General features: G+C 39.1%; 1 long non-coding RNA gene across 1 annotated transcript in view; it reads left to right on the top strand.

Moving 5' to 3' along the window:
- The window catches only part of LOC113950867, a 227,975-nt gene that overhangs the window by 153,653 nt on the left and 52,545 nt on the right, over positions 1-21,777 (top strand). Inside the window, exon 2 of the long non-coding RNA XR_003528920.1 lies at positions 6,973-7,034. This is a non-coding gene — a long non-coding RNA (uncharacterized LOC113950867). The remainder of the gene's footprint in view (positions 1-6,972; positions 7,035-21,777) is intronic.

Raw genomic sequence — 21,777 nt, 5'->3', positions numbered from 1 at the left:
CTGGGAACTTCAGAGGCGGCGCAGGGGCTGGCGAGGGACGCTGCTGGGCGCGGGTCCTGACGGACAGCGCCCCGTCCTCCCCCTCCCCATCACTGGGCAGGCCCGGCCCTCCTCCGACAGCTTGTCCCGTGCCGTGTGCCCTTGCGTCTCGCTGCCCGCTCCTGCCCAGGAATTATCCCGCTCGCTCAGCTAATCGCCTGGAAATGCCTCTCTGCCCCCGCGCCCCTCGCAATAGGGAGCCCCGGGAAGCGAAAAATGTATCCTAGACAGAACGGAGATCTTCCTTCAGCAGATTCATATTTTGGCTTGGCTGTTCGAGGGGTTAAAAAGAGTTAAAAGCACGGCTGAGAAACCTCAGACACCTGAGACCCAGCCATAGCTTGAGGGGGGGGCAGGAGAGCCTTTCCCGGAGGAGGTGGGGGCTGAGGAGATGTCTGCCATTAGGCATGTTTATCCTGACAAGTAGGAGATTCTTAAGGTGCTGCTTTGCTTTCTGGGTTTGTAGGCTGGGAGGCTGGTGGGTGTCATAAGGGGAAAAGCTGAGAACTGGCTGCTCCATTTAACTTCATTTTTTTTCCCTCTCTCTCCCTTTTATAATAGTTTAAGCAAATATCAGAGGCCATGATGAGCTCAGAAAGTTCAGACTGCTGTGGATGTTCAGCCTACTGTTTAAAGACTGCTGATAACAGTTGTAGAAATAGCATAATTTTCTAGTAGAAGTTTTTCTCATTTTAAAGAAAAAAGTATATCACTGAAACAAAATGTATTTTGGGAAAGGAGTGGATGTTAATAAGAAAAGTTGTTTACTAGCGTAACTTGTCTCCTAGTGCTTTTGCAGCATTGCTTATGTCTCAAAGGCATTGTTTTTCCTCCCTAATTTTTAATAGAAAAATGATATTTGTAATCATGGTTGTATAAGCCAGGTATAATTCCATCAGTAATCAGGCAACTCATTCATGCTGGCTTGTTGTTATTAGGGATTAACAATAGATAATAAAACAGTTGCTGACATATTTTTGAAGGCCAGAGGTTTTGATGACATCAGTATATGTTTTCACACCTAGGCACAGGGAAAATTCCTACTGGTCTCAATAAATGCTGCACAAATATATATCTTGGTGCTGGAAAAAACAAGGTGATTGCCTTGTTTCCCTAATCATGCAGGGAGAAAGACAGTTCTTGAGAGGCACTGTCAGTCACGCTAAGGATCAGGCTTTAGCAGTCCTGCTGCTTTTCCTACTTCAGTAAAGAAGACGTAAAATTTAAAGAACTTGGTACAGCTAGAGAAACCAGAATGTCTTTTAGGGAAAAAACAGTTTCAAGAGGGGTAGTGAATTATTCATACATATGTAAGCTCTCTGGGGGCAGGAACTTTTTAATCTGTAACACAAAATCAAGTCCTGGCCAATGCTGGTGATATGTCACGAAGAGGAGGAAAGACAGAGGAGCTGTCAAAACCCACTGACAGAGATATCTGAGAAGTACAGTTGAATTAGTCCAGTGATCACGTGTGACCAGATTTTGAATTACTGTACAATTTGTGCATTGTGACTCATTTGGGCAGATTATTTGGCTATATTTTTGTAGTTTGGCCCTGGTCAAGATGGCTGAGCTGTTCTGTAGCTTGTACTCTGTCCAGGATAGACAAATATATCAACTGCAAAGTGATATTAATGCATTTACCAGAGTGTGGTTTTTATCCAGTGGGACCACAAACTCATCACTAGCTTGGGATTCAGGCTTGCTGCAGAGTGAACTCTGGACAGCCTGGTGATGAAGTGTTAATTTCTTTATCCTTCTCCTATAACTAGAGTATCTTGCTTCATTTTTTAAATAGCAGCTATTTGAAGGTGCTGAGGTGTTTGTAATGCAGATGGTTAGAGATGGAAATTTTTCAGTCTGGTGGAGGAGAGACCACGAAACTCTTTGGACATCACAGCTCGTAAATAAAGGCATCTATTCTCAAAAGCTCTGAGCTCTGAGTGCGCTGTGTGAGCAAATGGCCATGTCTCTGGAGATGGCAGCAGTAAATGTAATCAGCTGTGTCTCAAAGCAAGTGCAACATTTCCTTCCTGAGGTTGTTTGTGAAAACCAGACTGTATCTGCCATTTTATTATCATTGATTGCATGTTTTTCTTCTTGCAGGCACCCCTAGTTGGGTTGGGTTTACTCTTTTTGTCAGCTACAGATTTTCCTAATTCAGGGGACTGTGTTATGTTTGAGATCCCTAGTGAATGCTGTACTAATTAACTGTGCACCCAGAAGGGCATTGGAGATGCAGCAGGATGCTCTTATTAACCTTATCTTGAGAGTTACAACTTGTACTGACTATAACTCCATTTTTTTCTGTTTAGCTCAGACCTACCCTCACACAATACAGTGTACTCAGGAAAAAAATCCCCAAGCCTGCTACACACAGAGTCAGAATAAGTTTAACTCTTTGACCTACAAAAGCTCTGTCTTTATCAATTGACATGTTCTTCTTTCTTTTCTTGAAATAAAGCTTTTCCCCAGTGTTCTGGCAGTAGCACAAGGATTGCTGGCAATGAATTCATCTTCAAAGATGAGGCGTTCATGAAATGAATGCATTTCTAGAAGAAAGTGAGGCAACTTGTATCAGAATATTTATTATGGCTATGTTCCAACCAGAACTTATCAAGCATTTGTATTTATAATTGCTTGAATTACATTTGCCCACAAAGAGGTGGGTATAAGCTCACAATGTACTTTAACAAAAGGGAGAAATGAGGCCACGTATATTTCAGGAAATCAAGAAAACACATAGAGCTACTAAGTTACTAGTGAAACATGACAAACAAGATTATTTTTTTCCCCAAAAGTCAAGGTGTGTGAATGTGTAATTAATGAGTAGGACAAAAAGACAGAGAATAAGGAAAACATTGCTGTGGTTAAAGGTTGCCCTTGAACCACAGGCAGTCACCTGAAGTCCAGGCTGGAGAAGGGAGATGCTGCTGTAGGTTCAGAGACTGATACATCTATCAAATCTTTCTGTTAATTGGCTGTGCCAGACTTTCTGCCTCACTCTTGGTCTTCCTCTTCTGTTCTTAATGGATGTATGTTTTTATGCTGCCTAAAAATAGAAAGTGCTTAGGTGAACATAAAAGAAATAGAAATGTGGGTAACTACTACTGAGTTTTTGTGAGATGATGCTTTTCTGAGCAGCTTCATTCTTGGGATGAGTTAGTTGTTCTTCACAGAAGATTTTAGCACTGCTTTTAATGGGAGGATAGTTAGAAAATAGGTATGCCCTCATCTGGGCATTTTACTCATCACTGATTTCAAGAGGTCAGATGGAAACAAGTTAGTGTTAACTAAAGGGAGGGTGGTATCCTCATTTTGAGAATGTTAATATACAAAAATAGCTGTTCTTGGATACAGCCAATAATATGTCATCATTTGAAGATTTTGAGATCACTGTTAAATACTGTGATGAAAGAAGGGATGGCAGTGTATTTTCATTATGGTATTTATAAAAGGACTTTTTTATTTTAAATCACATGTCAATTATTGACATCTGTTCAGATTTTTAAAGCATAATGCATAAAACCAGTGCTAAATGCTAGAACAGTACAAAGCTTTGTTCTTTCCTCTGAGGGAGGCTTGTAAAGCTGCTTCCATGTCAAAATGGATGAAATGTCATTTTGGAGTTTCCTGAATGATGGTAGATAGGTTGCTTTCTCACAGCACGTCCTGAAGGAAGAGCAAAGTGTCTATCCTGCATTAGGCAGAGAAGAAGTGTGTCAAATCTCTTAGATACCATCAAGTGTCACTAGAAGCTGTACTAGAGGATTAGGAATATACATCTGACAGGCAATGTCCTGATACAACCGGGACTCAGCTACATCTTACAGAGTCAGTTGAAGGGGTGTAGATAATGAATGAGTTATCTAATTGAAGGTTATGAGAAAAAGCAAGACAGCTACAGGAGTCTGCTGTAGCTCATCAGTGGGATTTTTTGGTTGGGTTTTTTTCGGTTGGTTTTTTTTTCCCCATATCGCTATTGGACAAATCTTTACTGCCTATAGAAGAGAAAGAGATGCAAGTTCAGAGTAGAAGATACTGCCCAGAAGACTGGAAACGTGTAACATGAATCTGAGCTCTTTCACTTTCATGACCTCTTTATAGCAGATAAACATTTTTTTCTTGGTCTTCGTACCATTCACATTGTTAAGAGAGAGTACTCTGGGTGCTGTAGCTTGTCATATGCTATTTTCATTCTTCTTAAGAAAGCTTCCTTAGAACTTGAGAAAGAGAGAGGAAAACACAGCTCTTCTGATTTGACTTTAATTCCAATTTGACAGTCTCTTCCTTGACAGCTTTTGCAAACTCTACCGGGAAAAAAGTTTACTGAATAATTCAGTCTTGAGAGTGAATTGAGCTTGGGGAGAATTGTTGAATTCCCAAGCCTGTGGTTTGTGGTTTTTGTTATTGACTGCTCACGTGGATTTAAAGTTCTGTCTTTGCAGCTGGTGGTTTTTATCTCCCCTTTGGATGCTGCAATTTTGTCTGGCTTTCCATCCCTGAACACCAGCTCTCTGGTCTTGCAAATAAACACATGAAGAACCTTCCTGCTACCAAGGGGAGACTTAGTGAGCATGTTACACTGAGCTCCTTCTAGCTGAAGTTCTGCATATACCTATTCAACTATAAATCAGAATTTAACCCTGGACCTGAATGTTGAAGGGTGTCTAATGAAATGTGATGGAGTCAGCATGCTGAGTACAAAGCCATCTTTTCTGATTTCCAAGGTGTGGTGGTTTTTGTCGTGCTCAATGGGGTATTATTTATGACACTTTCCCTTAATGTTAGCCTGTCAGTTGATGCTGTTTTTATTACTGAAGTTTTAATCTTAAAAATACACGTGAAGACACGATGTGAAAGAGTGAAATTGATATCCCAGACATAATCAAAGGAAATCTTCAGTTTTATCTTGCAAGTAAAGGATGGTCCAATAGTCAAATCATCACCTGTAATGCTTTTCTTTTACTGTCAAAGTGTGTTCCCTAAACTGCACTGTAACTGTAACTACATTGGAGACACAACACTGTCTTCTCTCTAATAGCTGGAGTTTTTCACAGATAAAGAGCAAAAGCATTGACCTTTACATTGCTTGGTAGACTGTTGTTTAAAAGAAGAATGTGAGTGTTCCTACATTAACCTGGACAGCCATTGCACTGTTCTTTTCTGAGGCACTGTTCCTACCATCCTCCCTTCATGTGCTGAAATATCCAAGTTCTTAAGGAAGATGAAAGCTTGATATTGGAAAAGAATCTCCTGAAACTGGGGTGTCTTAGCTCATTCCAAATATACCCATGAAGTTTGTTATGTATGTTAACATGCTAGTGGTAGTCAGGCAATAACACGAGCTGGTCCTGTATTTTATCCTTCTGCAGTCAATAAGTAAAACCCCCCAACTTTGTACAATTTGAGTGTTTGTAAATGCATAAACAATAGAGCCCATTTTCTGCAAGGTGGAATGATGATGTGATGTGACTGGAAGTAGCTTGTCCAAAAAAAAAAACCCCAAACAATTATAAGAGTCTAGCTGATGTTCAAGACTCTCTATAAAATCTGAATCACGCTTAGCAAACCTTAAAGCCACTGAATAAAGTAAATGCTGTTACCTCTAAGCATTTTTTTTCCCAGTTCAAAAAGCAAAATCATCTGCTACAAAAATTAGTCTGAAAATTATCATACTGTCTAGTAGAACCTTTATATAATTAACTCTTATTGACAATCTCACCAAGTGGTACAGTTTGTATGAGTAAATATGTAAGAGCTCAGTCATAATGTGGACTGCAGGAAAGCTTTTGCTAATGTATTTCCACTCAGCTGCTTACAGCTACATGTTAACATTTCCTAACCAAAAGAAGGGATAAAATGTTTTGTGGTTTTATGATGGATTTGTAAGAGAATGCTAAGAAAGCAGCTTTCAGTAAGGAGGATGTAGTCCCTTATCCTTGAACCTTAAAAGATAACAGAAACTTTGCCTAAATAAGTTAAAACAAAAACCAAACCCCAACACCCAAGGGAAAACTCTTTTTTGATTTCTGGTCGATTAATGCTTTGCAAATAACAGATATTCTGTGTTCATGGCCTTCTTTGAAAGGTAGTTAGATCGAGAACACATTTTTAATTAGGTGACAGATCAGATGGAATGTTTGCAAGTAAAATAGATCCACAAGTCCCCTTGTGGCTTGGTGAAAATTTTTATTCCTTTTAGAGCTATCTTTAGTTCTGATTAACATATAATCAAATAAGCTAGAGTCAATCCAGAAGGCAGTATTGGTTAAAAATAGTCAATTAATTGCATCAAGAATGTGCTTTCTGCTAGGCATTCTTGAAGTAGGAAATGTAGAAATGGTCGGGTGTGCAATCTGTTTTCTCACAAGCATGAATTCAAATCAAGAGTTGAAGCACACACTTTTACATTGTTTCAAGTACCAGAATACTTCTGGCTATAATTACAGGGCACAACCCATGTCCCTACAGTTAGATGCTTCCCAAGTATCAGTCTGAATCAGGACTGCCTGTGGTAACGCTCCTGGAGTGTTGGTTTGAGTAAACATGGTAGGATCCTTTTCTCAAATTTCTGGCTAATGATGAAAACTACTTAACCTTAAAAAAACCCCAAAACTTATCCTGAAAAACTCCGTAGATTTTATAAAAGCTGACTTGGGCTCAGCCTTGTTACTAAGCAAAAAAATGACAGAAATAGCATTGTTCAAACTCCTCTTATTCCCTGGAAGAAGGAATTGAAGGAATCACAGCTGAACATGGTGCTTTAGCTGCAGTGTAACTTGAGGTACCTCAGTGCAGTGGCTGCTGGCCTTCTGCTCCTCTGCAACCACAGAACCCAGTGCTGGGCTTAAATCTGCATAAGACAGAAGGATCTTGGTGGTATCTTGGGCATCTCCCTTCCTAACAAACAACTTCTTTCTTCTCTTGCAGTTGAAACACTGGGTGAATAAATGAGCTGTGCTGCTGGTGACATACATTTGAGGGAAAACTAGGTAAGCTGTTTCTTTGGCACAGGCATAATTTAAACTTAGGACTGAGGCCCCATGTGTAAATAAGTTTTTCCAGATTTAACCGTCAACACAATAAAAACTTTCATCAGAAGAGTAGTGCTTTTTTAAAATGTATTACTTTGTGATGCTGAGGCAGAAGACTCTGTAGTTTGCTTTATTGGTTGTAAGAATTATGACCTATGCTTCAGAACAGTTTTTCTTCCACCCTCTGATCATCTCCCCAAACAGCTAAGAGCTATTTTTCCTTCTCTGAGGATGATCTGATGAAGTTGATGCTATGTGGTAGGTCCTGGCCACCTGCTTTACTTGGTCATGTGAATGCTTTCCTGAGTCATACTCCCAAAATACATTGTTGCCTAAATCTAGGGAAAACTGACAATTGGTAGCAGTTCAACTTTCGTATAACACCAGAATTTATGTTAAAAATAAGTTCTCACAAATGATTAATGTCTGTAAAACATATGGGTTGTTTGCTGAGAAACTAGGTAAGCACCTAGTTTGCTGTGTGAGAAGGGTTTTCTCTTGTTATTAATTCCTCCAAGAAATAAAATCCACAGTAAACGCCTGTGTAGGAAATTGGGATTCATGTTCCATGCTTTTGTGGTTAAATATTGACGCTGTCACAGAGATGTTCCCAGCCTGTGTCAGCTACTGTTAACTTTGAGAGCCATGTGACTTTTCAGGCACTGTGACTTTTCAGTTCTTTTCAACAGAGTAATATCTTTTCAGCCAGGAGAGTTAAGGTTGCTTTAGCAAGGCAGAGGGCACAGGCCATCTGTAAGTGAGCTGTTAAGTTGTTCTGTGAGCCAGAACCTGTGGGCAAAAAACATTTTCTGTGATGAACTGACTCCTGGCCTCCCCTTACTGGAATGTGATTTAAGCGATGCTGTTATACTGAGATCCTGTCGTTTTGTCTATTATGCCTTTTGATTTTAACCCTTCTGGAAGAGTGCCTGTCTTTGGCAGAGGATTCTAAACACTGTTCCAGGTGGATGATGGGATCCACCTCTCAGTCTGAAGGAAACAGGGAAAATATAAAGTGTGATGCTGGTCCCAGCATTCCCTTGGGCCGCCTCTGCAGTGGTGCTTGGAGTGGGTTGATCCAGCAAGCTCCATGGTCAGTAACCGGGCTATTTTGAATTTTGCTGAGGTGTGTGCCTGTCTCCATGGATTATGTGTGAAAGCTGATGGCCCCTTTCCCCCATACAGAGAAGCAGAAGGTGAGAAATGCGTTATCCACCCTGTATGTGTGCTGGATGGAATAACTGACAAGAGCAGGTCTCAGAACACAAATTTATGGTCATAGGGCAAAACACATAAAGCAAGCTGACAATGTGAAACTGTTGCAAAAAAAGGACAAACGTGGTTTTCTGCAGTTGGGAATATGGTTGGGAATATTGCATGGAAGACAAAGGATGTAGTCATTATGATTTAAAATTGCTGAGGCTTCATCTAGTGCAAGGTTTGGATACTGCAATTTCAGATATCGACAAGCTGAAGAGCCTCCAGAAAAGGGAAACAAAACAACTCTTAGAAAACAATTCTTTGTAAGCGTGACCTTCAAGAAAATACTAAAAGAATAGAATATTTCATAAGCTTTTCTAAAGAAAGAAAATGATCTTATGACTGTGGAAAATTTTTTTTAGGTTTTCTGGCTTCTTTAAATAGAAAACGAGTATGATTACATAGGAATACAAGGCAAAATATAAACAACACAGTATACAGTAAAGTAATTGCAGTTTGCTATGCAATAGGAGGCTATCTAGCCAGATAAGGAAAGAATTTGTCTTGAATGAAAATCATTCAAAAGAATTTTACATTGATGTCTTAGAAGTGTTTTAGTGTAACAAAAATTTATTTTGATTTAAAATATTCCTGCTTGAGTAAATAAGCATACCTTTGCAGCTGCTGTTGAATACGGATTAAGTTTGGACAAAATATAAAGCCTTGTCTAAATTGCTTTGAAAACTGCATTTAACATGCAGTGCAACTCCCAGCAAATTAATTGTGAAGACACAATTAAGAATTAAGAATTAAAGAATTCTTTACAGTGTATAACAGCCTTTACTCAAAGCTGGGTCAAAGCAAACTGATCTGTAGTGGGTGCCTGTATTTGGTGCAATAGGAACATTTCAGTAGATGGCAGCAGTTGGTTCTGAGCTTTGTTTGTCTGTGTGGGGCCTGGGGATTTTAGTTCGAGATGGATCTCATCTTGTCCTCTAGAACTTAGTCTCTCCTTGTAAATTGTGGATTCGCTTCAGTTCTACACTGTTGCATAGAACCAAAGGATTAGGAGATGAAACCTTTACAGTTCCTTCTTCTGAATCACACAGTGGACTTAAAACACATTAAGTTATTAAACCAGACAGGTATGTCTCCTTTCCAATGTATATTTAATCAAAGTACAAATGTGAGCAAACTAAGGAATGTGTGATATGATTATTTTATTGGTAGTTCTCCCACTGAACTGTCAATACTGCCTTAAATTTCTCTGTGTTACATGACAAAGAGGTCATTGGTAATAACTTTGCTCTTTCTTAGCAGACATGCCAAATATCAAGGGTACAGGAATTTAATCTTATTATTGATAGCAACTAGACAGTTTTAAGATATTCATCAAAAAGGTCTTTGAACTTTTTATTCTGTCCAACAACTTGATACTCATAAAACAAGGAGAAATTCTTATAAAATGTGAGCACCTTGTTTTTTCCAAGGGCTCATCTGTCTGTCACAGGAGTTTTCTAACATTTGATCAAAGTATCTAAAGCTTTACGGTAAAGACCTTGATAATTAACTGATCAAGACTTTAATTCACTTATGTCTTACAACATAAGCTCTATTTGTGTGAATGTAGAAACAGTCTCTTCTGACCCAATTTGCTGCTTCTAACATTGGAGCTAACCTTGATTAATAGATTTTAATTAACTTATTGTAGCCTTACATAATCACAGTGTAATTTCTAAAGCTGAGAGTTTCTGACCTGAAAGTTATATTTATAGTTTGTATCTGAATTCAAACTTCCCTTTTGTTCATTATGGTACAACAAGAGCTGAATGAGAAATGTCTTTCCAATTTTTTGAAATTGGAAAGTATTTCATGATAGCTCCTGTTCTAGCTGGGCAGAAAACATGCCTTTTTTTTTTAGAGTGTTTTGGGTTTTTTTGCTTTTGCTAATAAAAGCGGGACTGTCTTCAAGTAGCCAAGGACTTCAGTAGTTGGAACACATCTTGGAAAGAGAGCACCCTGAACCAAATGCCTGATACCTCCTTCTAAGTGAGTTTCTTAGAGCTAATTTTTCTGTATCCAGCTGAGTGGGACAGAGGAAGACCTACCTTTAAAATTCTTTTTTTTTCCAGTCTGTCAAAAAGTTTATTTTTCTTATTAATATTCCTAAACCAAACAAACACACTGGCATTTCCTTACAGAAACATGATCAGTTAAAGCATTCCTGGCAATTTGTATTGCAGTGTCTCAAAGGCTTTGTCAGAGCCAGAAGTGAGCGGGGCTTTTTAGTCCCAGCAGCTGGATTTGGGTTGACCAGCAAGATTCTTCCTCCTCCCTTGAGACATAAGATGACTTCCCATTATTCTGGTTCTTTTGGTGGTTTGGGTTTTTTTGTTTGTTTTGGTTTTGGTTTTATTGGTTGTTTTTTTCTCTTGCGTAGCTCATAAGCCTTTACTTAAAGAGTGAGGTCTTGGATTATCTGCTTTCCCCAGGAGTCTGAGCTCTTCAATTCTAGACTCCTTGTTACCATTAGGGCAGCAGGGCTGATACGAGCTTGCTTACTGCAGTTTGTCTTCACCCAGTGCACCGAGCTATTTTTCCCTCAAACCATGTGGAGAAGGAGAAATGATCCATACCCAGCTACAGCCTTTGTTTTTTCCCTGTTGTTCTGTTTCTGTTCATGGGCAGGCTTTTCAATTTCACGAAGCAGCTTTACATGAAAGCTGAAGTGTAATTGCATCCTCCTGAGTAAAATGGACAATTTCTGTGCCAACTGTGTTTTTAAAGAAAAAGATTACAGCACTCACTCTGCTGCCCGCTTTCTTTGCGAATGAATCCCTTTGCTGATGTAAAGGGATTAAATATTCTAAAACACCAGCCAGACCAATTCTCTATAATTCCATAAGTACACAGAAGATAACCTTCATTATTTTTGCAGGGAAAGAAGTAAAAAACAACAGGGAGGTCTCTTTCAATACACGTTGTTTTACTGCAACAAATACTAGTGAGGTTTCATTTCAGTATACATCATGCTTACTGTTCTTTTCAGCTCTCCATGTTAACTTAAACTAAAATTTCCTCGTGGAATTTGTAGCTTTCTGATATACCTTGTAGATCTAAGGCAACGTAATAAATATTGTGCAGTTTGCAGTTTTTATTTCTTTGTTTTAAACTGAAGCCCTGGAGTGTGGTAACATTTGTTTATGTCATAGAAAAGAATCTTAAAAGGGTGCATGGTTGCAAACAAAGCAGTATCAAATATCTTTTTACACCCCATTTTTATAGTTTCTAGTACTCTTTGTCTCATTCGTAATATTTTTATATGGCCTCAGGAAATGTGTGGCTTTCAGTCTTTCATTGATTGCATTTTGTAAGATTTCCAGGCTTAGTCATGCATTTTATGTTTTGACTATGGGCAGTCTTAAAGTAGTTTTCTTATAGTTATGTTGTGATCATAACAATGCCAATATATCTCACTTTCAGACTTCTTTTTTCCCAGCCAGATGATGTTGCAGACTTACCTGAAAGAATACTTGATAGCAAGATTACGCAATGTAGCTCTAGTTCCCAAAAATGTGTTTCTCTATCTCGAGTCTGCACAATCCTCCCCTTAAGACTGGAATTTATTCTTTCAAAGGCATCTATGATATCCCCTGGAGCTGTCTAAACCAGCTTAATGAATGGAGGTTAGGAAAAATAGTGCTCTGGCTGTTTTGAACAGGTCGCATTTGCAAAAGTGGGAGAGGTTCTTAAACTCAGGACAACCTGAACTCAAGAGGCTGGGCTATCTGGGGTGATAGAGTTCTATTCTGGAGGTCTAGTTAAATTGTAAGACTTGTAGTCTCCTTTTGGGAGGTGCTGAAGGGCTAATTCCCATTAATGTATGGTTCAGCAGATTCAGCAGATGTTCTGTGTCATGGGATGAAGGGGGTGACAAGCTGCTTCTCCTTCAGTTATTGTCACTGCTACATCCATTCTGGCTCCTGATTACAGCTGCTGCAGGATAGACTCAGTGGTGCCACATCATTGACTTTTTGAGCACTGTATGCTCATCTCAACCAAGGAACACAGCAATAACCAGACAAGCCCTAAGGAAGTATTAGAGCCTATGTCTATAAAATAAGATTATGTTCTGAAAGATGCTGAGCATCCACTCTGAATAAAATCAGTAAGAGTGTGCAGGGCAACACAAAGCAATACAGAGGAAGTACTGTGAGTCTAAGAGCATTGGAGGTACGAAAGAAACTGTTAGGAAATTAAAACCAGTGAGATGTATTTAACTACACTCTACTAGACTGGATTATAAACCAATGTGAGCATAGGTACTTAAAGGCTTGGGGGAAGAGGAGGTGGATGGCTCATCAGAAAAATTGCAAATGCCAAGAGGAAAGACTAAAACATCATAATACTGTAATAACCTCATATGCTGTCAGATAAAAGGGTGAAACTTTAGAATGGGATTGTCATCTGTGTGTCTGCTTCTGTGTGTGGAAATCTAATGGATTCTGACAGACTTCTTTTTAAGGAGATTCTTTAACTCCTCTTTTTTCCCCACCAATAATCATAGAAATTTTCTTTCTGAGATGTAAGGTGCTACAAAAACCATGGGGTTTTTTTTCTCCTCATTAGGAAGCACAAAAAAAGGTCTGCATTTTCAGAGAACAGCTGGTTGCTACAATATGTTTTCTTACTCCGAACCTTACTAAGTCACGAGGAATGTAACCACAGCTAACTTGACTTTAGCCAAATTAAAGCTACTTTACTCTTCAGTCTTTACCTGAACAAAACCATTCGCCAGTCATCTTCATGAGCTCACAAAACCCTAAGATTACAGGCAATTCTCATGTATTGTAAAGCTGTAGATCTTAGTGCCAGACATCTTTCAACAGTGTCCTTTGCCTAAAAGGAAAAATGGTTCAAAGCTGTTGTGGGAGAGGATAGAGGTTTCTTTCCCTTCCAAGACAAAATATTCTCTTCTTCCTTCTTAGTCCAAGCCTGTAACTATTTCAATCTCCCAAGGTCTGCCTTCAAGAGATACTTACAAATTTTGGAGAGGTAGTACTTGAAATCTGAAGCCAATGTTTTTTTTCTACCATCTGTACTACTTAAGATCTTTTCAAGACCTCTGTTAAATGGTAAATCAAGAGCACTTTATTGAAGACTACTGATGATTATTGGCTCTTTTAGGAAGCACTGATTTTGTGTGATATTTGTGTATAGTATTACTTGAGCCTAAAGTTTCAGTCTTTTATGGCAGATGTTTCTGCCAGGCCTTTAGATCTTTCCCATTGTACTTGATCTCTGAGAAGGCAGAGCTTACACTGTTGGACAAATGCTGACTGAACTGGCCCTATACCTTGCTTAGTACTTGAGGAGCAATAGCAGCCTTCAGTGGGCTCTTGTCTCCCAAGATTTAACCTACTCTAAATCCAACCTTATTGCTAGAATAAACTGGTATCTGTCTTAAACACAGCGATAGATTAATTCCTTATGCTTCCTCTAGTCTTCATTTTTTCCCTGTGAGGTTTCAAAGAATCACCATTAATTTTATCTTTCCTACTGTGCATTCCCAACTTTAAAGTAGCCCAATCTCTCCTCTGGATTGTTGCCAGGGGCTATAGTAGGAGTAGTAACTGCTTTAGGGTTTCTTCCATGTGTCTTTATTTTAAATCTTTGATGATCCATGGCCAGCTTCACCTCTAGAGTTTCTTTTTACCTGACCAGTCACAGCCTAAGCTGTACCCATGAGTCTCATACCAGCTTTAGGAGTGACATTACATTTCTTCCTGTTCCTTCAAGCTCTTATTTTAGCCGTGTGAGCATGTCAAGGTCTATCACTCAGCTGCATATGCTCTCCTTTTTCGAGCTCTATCCTCAACCTAAATACCATCTTCCAGCAAAGCAGTGGGACTTGACACACCTTACTGCCAATGGCAGCACATTTGCACCTCTGTCCCACAGTCCTCATGTCACCCTGAAGGCTCTCAGCCTGCAGCATTCATCTCATTCCTGCTTTTCTGCTTTCCTGAAAGCTAAATCTAAGTGTAGTTGTAAGGCTAGTTGGTACTTGCCTGAATCGGAGTGACAGCTCATTTAGCCCTGCTTCCTCCAACTCTCATTTCAGGAGCATCTGCAAAACCAAAAGTAGTGCTGAGTCTTGAAGGCTTTCCAGGGCTGAAGTGAGTGCTATGGACAGGACAGGAAGATAGAGTCCATTTTGCAGGATTTGGGAGAAGGTCAAATGCGTGATGGATTTTTTAAGACCTGCAGGGCTAAAACGGGACAGGTACAAGTCATATTTCTGGTATAGCTTCTACCTTACTAATACATTTTTGTCATCCTTTTACCTGTGGTTATGTTTGTCTTTTATGATTTAATGGCCACTTTTATGATTTAATGCCCACTTCAGCTCCTTTCTTGAACTGTCCCTAACTACAGTCTAAACCATGACCCTTGGGCTGTTATTTGTCTCTCCATGCTAGAAACTCTTTTTAGGATCTAGTCCTGAAGATTTTTCTCCTCTCATCCCTTAATATATCCCTAGCCATGTGAGTTGCACTTTCCATTTACATTATAAACCATTAACCTGTGCTTACACCATAAATTCATCAGAGGGAAGGAAGCTGTATCTCTTACTCATGTTGAAACTGGAATAGAGTTACATTTTGGAATATTGTTCTCTGGAACATGTCCAGCTGGAGCAATGACATAAAACATACTCTGAATTACTACATGAAGATCTTTTTTCTCATTTGTCATTATTAGCATCAAGCATCATCTAAGGTCTTTAACCCTTGCTTTCCTGATCCCTGTTCACATTTTGGTCTGAGCTTTATTCCAAGCGAAAAACCTAGCCCAGTGATACCAACCTGATTCTCTAGGTAGCCACCCAAGTAATTTTTGTCCAAAATAGAAGTCCAGTCCAATAATAATTCTAGGCTTACAGTCCCTCCTATGCTGATCCATAATCTCAGTACTAATTAGTCCCCTTCCTAACCTTCAGGCAGTTGTGTATGAATTACTAAATTTAGGTTTTTATTATGTTTTCTGGAACTCAAACCTTCTCCTTGACACCTCTAGCCTAGAAATACATAACTGTTAATTTCTGCACTGTGTTTACTTTGGCAAATAAATAAATTGAGTTTATAACTAAGCAGCACAAATCATAACTAAAATGTTGATTGCAGAAATAATGTATTTACATAAACAACTCAATATACATATACAGACCTTTTTACTCTTAGAGATTATTATCTTTTTACAGAAAGCTATCATATACACTAATAGAACTAATAAATATAAATATTTGTAGACTTCCCCTGTGCAATTATATTACATTTTCAGAGTGTAAGGAAAAAGACTCAAGATCTCCATCCCCACCCTTCCCTTTGGGCTAGATTTTTCCAAGAAACTCCTCTTAAGGAGAAGCACAGCGAGTACTTTGTGTGCTGTGCTCTCTTGAAAAATATGTCAATGTACTAGGATGTCTACATGGCAGCTGATCTCTTGGAAAAGCTGGATTTCATCCAAGTGAGCCAGCATATATGTATGTGGTACAGCCTTTCTCAGTGAACACATGATGAGCTTAGTATAAAAGCTCTATACATGCCATGATTTCTCATAAAGCTTAAATTCAGTCTAAGCCCATTTTTGCTGATGCACTCAAAAGTACTTCTCAAGAAGGGAGGTTTCTAAGGCAGCTGCCTAAATATGTTTCTTCAATCATCTGAATGGTAGAATTTTTAAAATATTTGGCCCTTTTGATGATGAACTACATTTATAAAATATAGCCTTTTGCAAAAACTAAGATTATCAATTTTGCAAAGGACTCGCTGTGAATTTAGTGCAATATCCTACCTATAAATATCAGAATTTAGCTTAGAGGGTTGATGTTCTCAGAACATCAACTGGGAGATCATCAGACTGGGAGCAGAAAACCCAGATTAGAATTAATCTATAAACACAGTTTTTTAATGCGACTCTTCAGTAATGGAAAATCAGTTTTCAAAACTTGAATTTTCAGACTGAAGGAAGCCTTACCAGACTATAATGACCTACTCTTGGTTTGTGGTTTTTTTTATTAAGAGATGTCAGGAAATGCTTTATGTCGAGGCTAACTGCATACACATGGTTATTGTCAACTTTAAACTCTTTTCTAAAAGGGATGATGAGAAGTGTAAAAGAAGACTGGCAACACCTAAGATTCCTGGAGTGCTACAGATGTTCTGAGTGCTGAGACTTTGCCAGCATCCTGCTGCCTTAAAACATCACCAGGCTGGTGGTTGAAGACAATGATGTGCAGTGATGTTAAGCCAAGGGGTTACACCCAGCAGCTGTGAGTCACTGGAAGACTTTCTGCTACAGGGATCCTGTGCTTTCTAAGATGAATTAGAAATAACATTAAAAATTCTGTAATGCAGTTCGTAGCAGGCAAAGAAGCTCCTGTACTTCCCTCGGGTTGAGATTGACATGCAGCTGCAAATACAACTCACCTGTTTATTGACAATTACAAAGGCCACAGACCTAAAGGGGTTTGATTATAGTCAATAAAAAAATGCACTCTTAGCCAAATTATACAGAAGGTTTTTGATTTATAGCCCTGTGACACGTTCGTGTTTTTGAATCTGTTACTCTGCTTTTATTTTGAGGCCTTTTGAACACAGGCAGATGCTTTGTTGCTTGCCAGTGGGAGAGAGAAGAGCCTTTTTAAAAGTAGTAGTTTTAGTGGGAATTCTATGGCTAGGGTTCATACTAGTCAGATCTTTCCTTTAGAAAAAAGACTGCTACATGCAGTTTATTTTTTTATAACATAAAAAGTTTTGATAACCTTGCTTAACCTTGCTCCGTGCTATGTGATTTACCTTAATAAAATACCATTTTGCCTTGGGCTTTCTGCTGACTGTGTTGTAAGACTTGTACCCCAAAACATGTTTGTCAGTATGTGTTACATCTCTTCTTATCTACCTTGGTCTACCTGCCTATTTATGCAACCTTCTGTATCATCAAGTGCTTATCATCACAGGAATTCTGGAAAATTCCCTGTCACAGAGGTATCAGTGCTTCTCTCTCTACACACCTGTGTCACGTTGCACCACACAGCTGTGAGTGCTAAGGATCTTGTAATTAGGTGAGGCTGTGCTTCCAAGGAGAATTAGGAGTGAGCACAGGACTGAGAATAATCAACACTTGATTTCTGATTTGCTTCATTTTCTTTTTCTATCTGTGTAATGAGAGAGCTTGCAGTAGCAGGGAGATGCTCTGTGAATGAGCCACATAAATTTCTCAGAGAACCTCAGAGACAGGGAAACACAGAAGTGGGAACTTCAGCACTTTTTCTCTAAAAATAGATTTTGGTGAGTACTAACTCTATTTGTCCTATACAAAGTGAAAGACTGTCCTTTATGCAAACAGTTGGAAAGGAGAGAATTACAAATCCAATAAAAGTGTAAGACATGCTTGACTGGTCAAGAGGTAGAATAGGGTGCAGCATTACGTTTGTGGCAAAGAAAGGATGTGAAAATGTAGAATTCTGTAGTGGAATGAAGTCTGAATTACAGCTGACTGGCTATAAAACTTGTCACAGGTAGCAGTGAGGAGAAAACCTGAGTGACAATCGTGCTGTGGAGTTGGTAGGGGATCAAAACCCTGCTCCATGGTAGAGGCACCATGAGCATTCATCAGGCCCCTGCAGTGTGGGTTTTCTTCTGTTACATTCTCCTGTGTGTCTTTTGTCAGCTGTGGGATCCAGGGGAACAGAATAACTGTATCTTAGTTTTTAGCAAGATTTCTCTATTTCTCTGGAATTCTGTGTGGTGTTGGGTTTTTGTTGGTTTTATTAGAAACTCTTTTCTCTTTCCTCTTATTACCAGATGTGCTCAATATCTGATCTCTTACTCTTTGAAGATTAAGCAAAATAGATATTGAATGTCTTTTGAGAGGGGGCTGTATTTGTAATTAGCCTTATTGGAGAAATCCTGGGCTTACATTTTTCTAGGTCTTGTTTTTTTTTGTTTCTTATTGCTGTTTGTATCTTTTCCCTAACCCATTTTGCACTGCAACCCCCAGTTCTGGCACTACACGCTGATGTTTTTCTCCTGTGTTTGTTAGTGTTGCATTTCATCTGAAGCACCTGTGAGTTTGACCTATAGCTGTCTTGTTCCTGTTCAGCTTTTCTCACTTCTTATTTTCTGCAGAATCATGGGTGTTGTCTCTCATGATCTCAATCAAAAACACCTTCACACATTTATATTCTCAAATGCTTTATTAGTCAGGTCTAAAATAACTGTCTCTTCCACTTTTTTTTTTCTATCTCCTGAAACAAAACGTTTTCTTATCACGTTTCCTGAATTTTTGGTCAATCTGTGCCCAGACAGCTTTTAGGATGCAGGAACTTGCCACCGACAGCTGTGAATCTCTTAAAGCCGCTTTCCCAGCCCTGCCTCATAAGTAGTACAATCTTGAAAATGCCACAGAGAACCTGTTAATCTGCTGCACAATTACAAAGTGGAACTAGGTATCTGGGCTTCCATATATTCTGATGACATCTTCCTTTCTTTTTATTACTGTCAGCTGAGGTAGATTAGGACAGGCTGAAATTAGCCATAACTCACCCCAGGCTTGCTATTTGCACGCTCTTGGCTCACAGCAACACCTCTGAGTCCTGCAGATCACCATTTCCACCTCTGCTTTACAGCATTCTGCCTGAACGCAGGGAGGAAAGACAGCAGGAAAATGAGGGTAAGGGACACAAGGAAGTCAGAATGTGTGCAGATACCTGGGAATGGACGGTAAACTTTAACTGCAGAAACTTGAAGTAGTTTCTCCAAGAAAAAGTTTTTCCTTAACATGTTGTAAACATGAGTGATACTTGATAGGGGAGTAGGGGGAGACAGAGGATCTCTTTAACTGTGTGCTTTGCCAAAACAAATCTGCTTTTTGCAGATTAGGAGGGCATTGAAAATGTGATTACACATGCTGTGGGCTCCAGGAAGTTTCCTGAGCTTGGCTAAGGAAGAAAGCAGAATCCTCCTGAGATTCTGGAATACTAAAATGGAGAATTGCTGATACAACATAAATGTTTGCTTCAAAGAATTGCTGATGGACTGTGAAAGGATGGATTTTGGATCACAGGAAGACTTGCCCCATGTGTGCTAAAGTTAAATTATTGCCCTGATCACTTGCTAGTTGTAGTATACTACCTGTGCTTCCATATTGGAGCCTTTCTTGCCTGTATTTTCCATTCCTTGAAGTAAAGGTTTGCAACATCTATTACAGAGAATGCTCTGTTAAAGGAAGCTCGTGGACTGATACCAAATTTGAAGTTGTATTGGTAAACTACCCAAGTTGTTATGCCTCAGACCAACGTGAGCTTTGAGAAGCAGATTGTCTCTAGCATTGAGCTACATTCTTATGGTTTTTATGGCTTTAGTTGCTATGATATGACTTTGATACACTTGCTAGGAGAAGTAGATAGAGGTCACTTGTCTCCTTGGAAACCAGAAGATAAAACTACTCTAGTTGTATCTGTTACCTGTATTTTGATACAAATAAGCTTTTTCTTTCCCAAAGGATAGCTACCTAGGCACTGAAGCATTAACCGTTTTGTAATGATTTTCTGTCTTTTTGCAAAGTTTAGGGGATCTTACGGTGGAAGAATAGTAACAGCACTCTTAATTGACCATCTCAGATCTACTATTTGCCTCAAGCATCTTGCATTCTAATTAGAAATCAAAGCATTACAAGGTGTTCCCTTCACCTCCTGCTCCTGGCAGCTTGTGGAATCTCTCTGTCTTTTGTCCAGTCTTCTCTTCAGTGCAAGGTTATTTCTATGCAAATATTTGAAATAAAAGCCTTATAGAACATTTTCTTTCTGTAAAACTTAGACTGTTAATGGTAAAGAGCTCGTTTATAATACATGTCACTGAGGTAGTTGTTATTATGGAGATACTATTGCTGCTCTGAGAGGAGAATGGGAAGGTGTTAATAGTCTTAAAACTGTAGATTCAGTAGATAAAGAAACACTTTAGAAGATATAGGAGAAAAGCTATATTCTCTTTAAGAGATATAGTGTGACAGTTATTTTTTACTAATAGACTTGTGGTAACAGAGGCAATTAGGCAAATGTGGTCTTGAGACTTTTGTCTCTAAGCATCTTTATTTTCTAGAATATTTCTTGTACACTGCAGTGTTTAATGCAGGGGAAAATGATAACCTGCAGTGAGCCTAATTGGATTTGATCTGTATCACAGCTTTTGACCTTATGACTTGGTTTCAGGCATTAGAAACATATGTACATATACATATGCAGCAATACATGTTCTGTAAGCCAATAAAATTGTTTCTGCTGTGCAGAAAAGTTCATTTTTTCATCTTTAAGTGTATCTTTGATTCCTCTCCAGATGCTACCTATGACGTGTTACACAGGTTACAGCAAAAGCTTGAGCTTCTTAACTCCTAGTGTATTTTATACCCTCCTTTGTTTAAAGAGATGAAACCACAAGGTTTGCTTCTCTACCAGACTTTTAAGAGATCTAGAACAAATCCATTTCCAGGACTGAGCAGAGCAGTGTACTGGTATGGGTTTTGGCTTGTGAAAATTCCAGGTGAACAAAAATCTAGTGTCAATTTAAATTGCTTAGAGGAACCACGTGCTTGTACAGTCTGAAAATCCCCTGGCTGAACAAACTACCACCAGATCTGTGTATCTCTGTGGGAAAGGATATATTTTCTTTTTTCTTCAAATGAATTGCTGAATGTTTTCTATAGCAATAGCTGGTTTCATTGCCAGGAGTGTGTTGCACCATTCTAAACCAGCAGCTATGTTTGTGCTGTCCCATGTGCCTCTAGAGCTGACTTGTATTTCACACAGTGCATTTTATTGTGGGCTTAAGCTGTCCAACTGGCAGATCATTTCTCTATGAACAGTTTTGTAATTAGTATAACAGGAAATCCACATTGTCTCTTGTGGAAAATGCAGTCTCCAAGGCTGCTCTGTTCCGTTATAATTCTGAGCTACTAAAAATTAGGAAGAATTGCCTCGCTGGTAAAATGTGTGCTTCCTTTCCACTCCTTGTTATGTGTCCTGGTTTTTATTGGGCTCTTGGAGGCTGTTTGTGATGATGGACTTGGAGCACACAAAGCTCCCAGCAGCATTATGATTCTCTTTTTCTGATTTTTTTCCTGGTCAGCAGACTGTCTCCAGTCACTATGCCAACCATCATCAAAGATCTTGTCACTGTGGCCACTGAATTACAATTTTGGAAGTTCAGACTTTGCACTGTTGGGTTCTGCTTTGAGCAGGCTACTGTAGAACTAGCAATGGTTTGACCAAAAACAGTTGTGAAAGTGGATTTGGGTATTTGGGTGAGTTGTGTGGTACATGTTAAGTGGTAAGAAATTGTTTTGGCATTGGAATAGTTTGCATATGTGTTCTTTCTGTGACTTTCCAGCTCAGGACTTGGTTTTTGTTACTTTCGCGTGTCCTGATAAACTGTGGCTGGAG

This window comes from Corapipo altera, unplaced genomic scaffold, assembly GCF_003945725.1.
Source record: "Corapipo altera isolate COAL_440 unplaced genomic scaffold, ASM394572v1 78, whole genome shotgun sequence".
NCBI lineage: Eukaryota > Metazoa > Chordata > Aves > Passeriformes > Pipridae > Corapipo > Corapipo altera.
The sequence above is the reverse complement of the archived record's forward strand: the minus strand, read 5'-3'. Positions and strand labels throughout refer to the sequence as shown.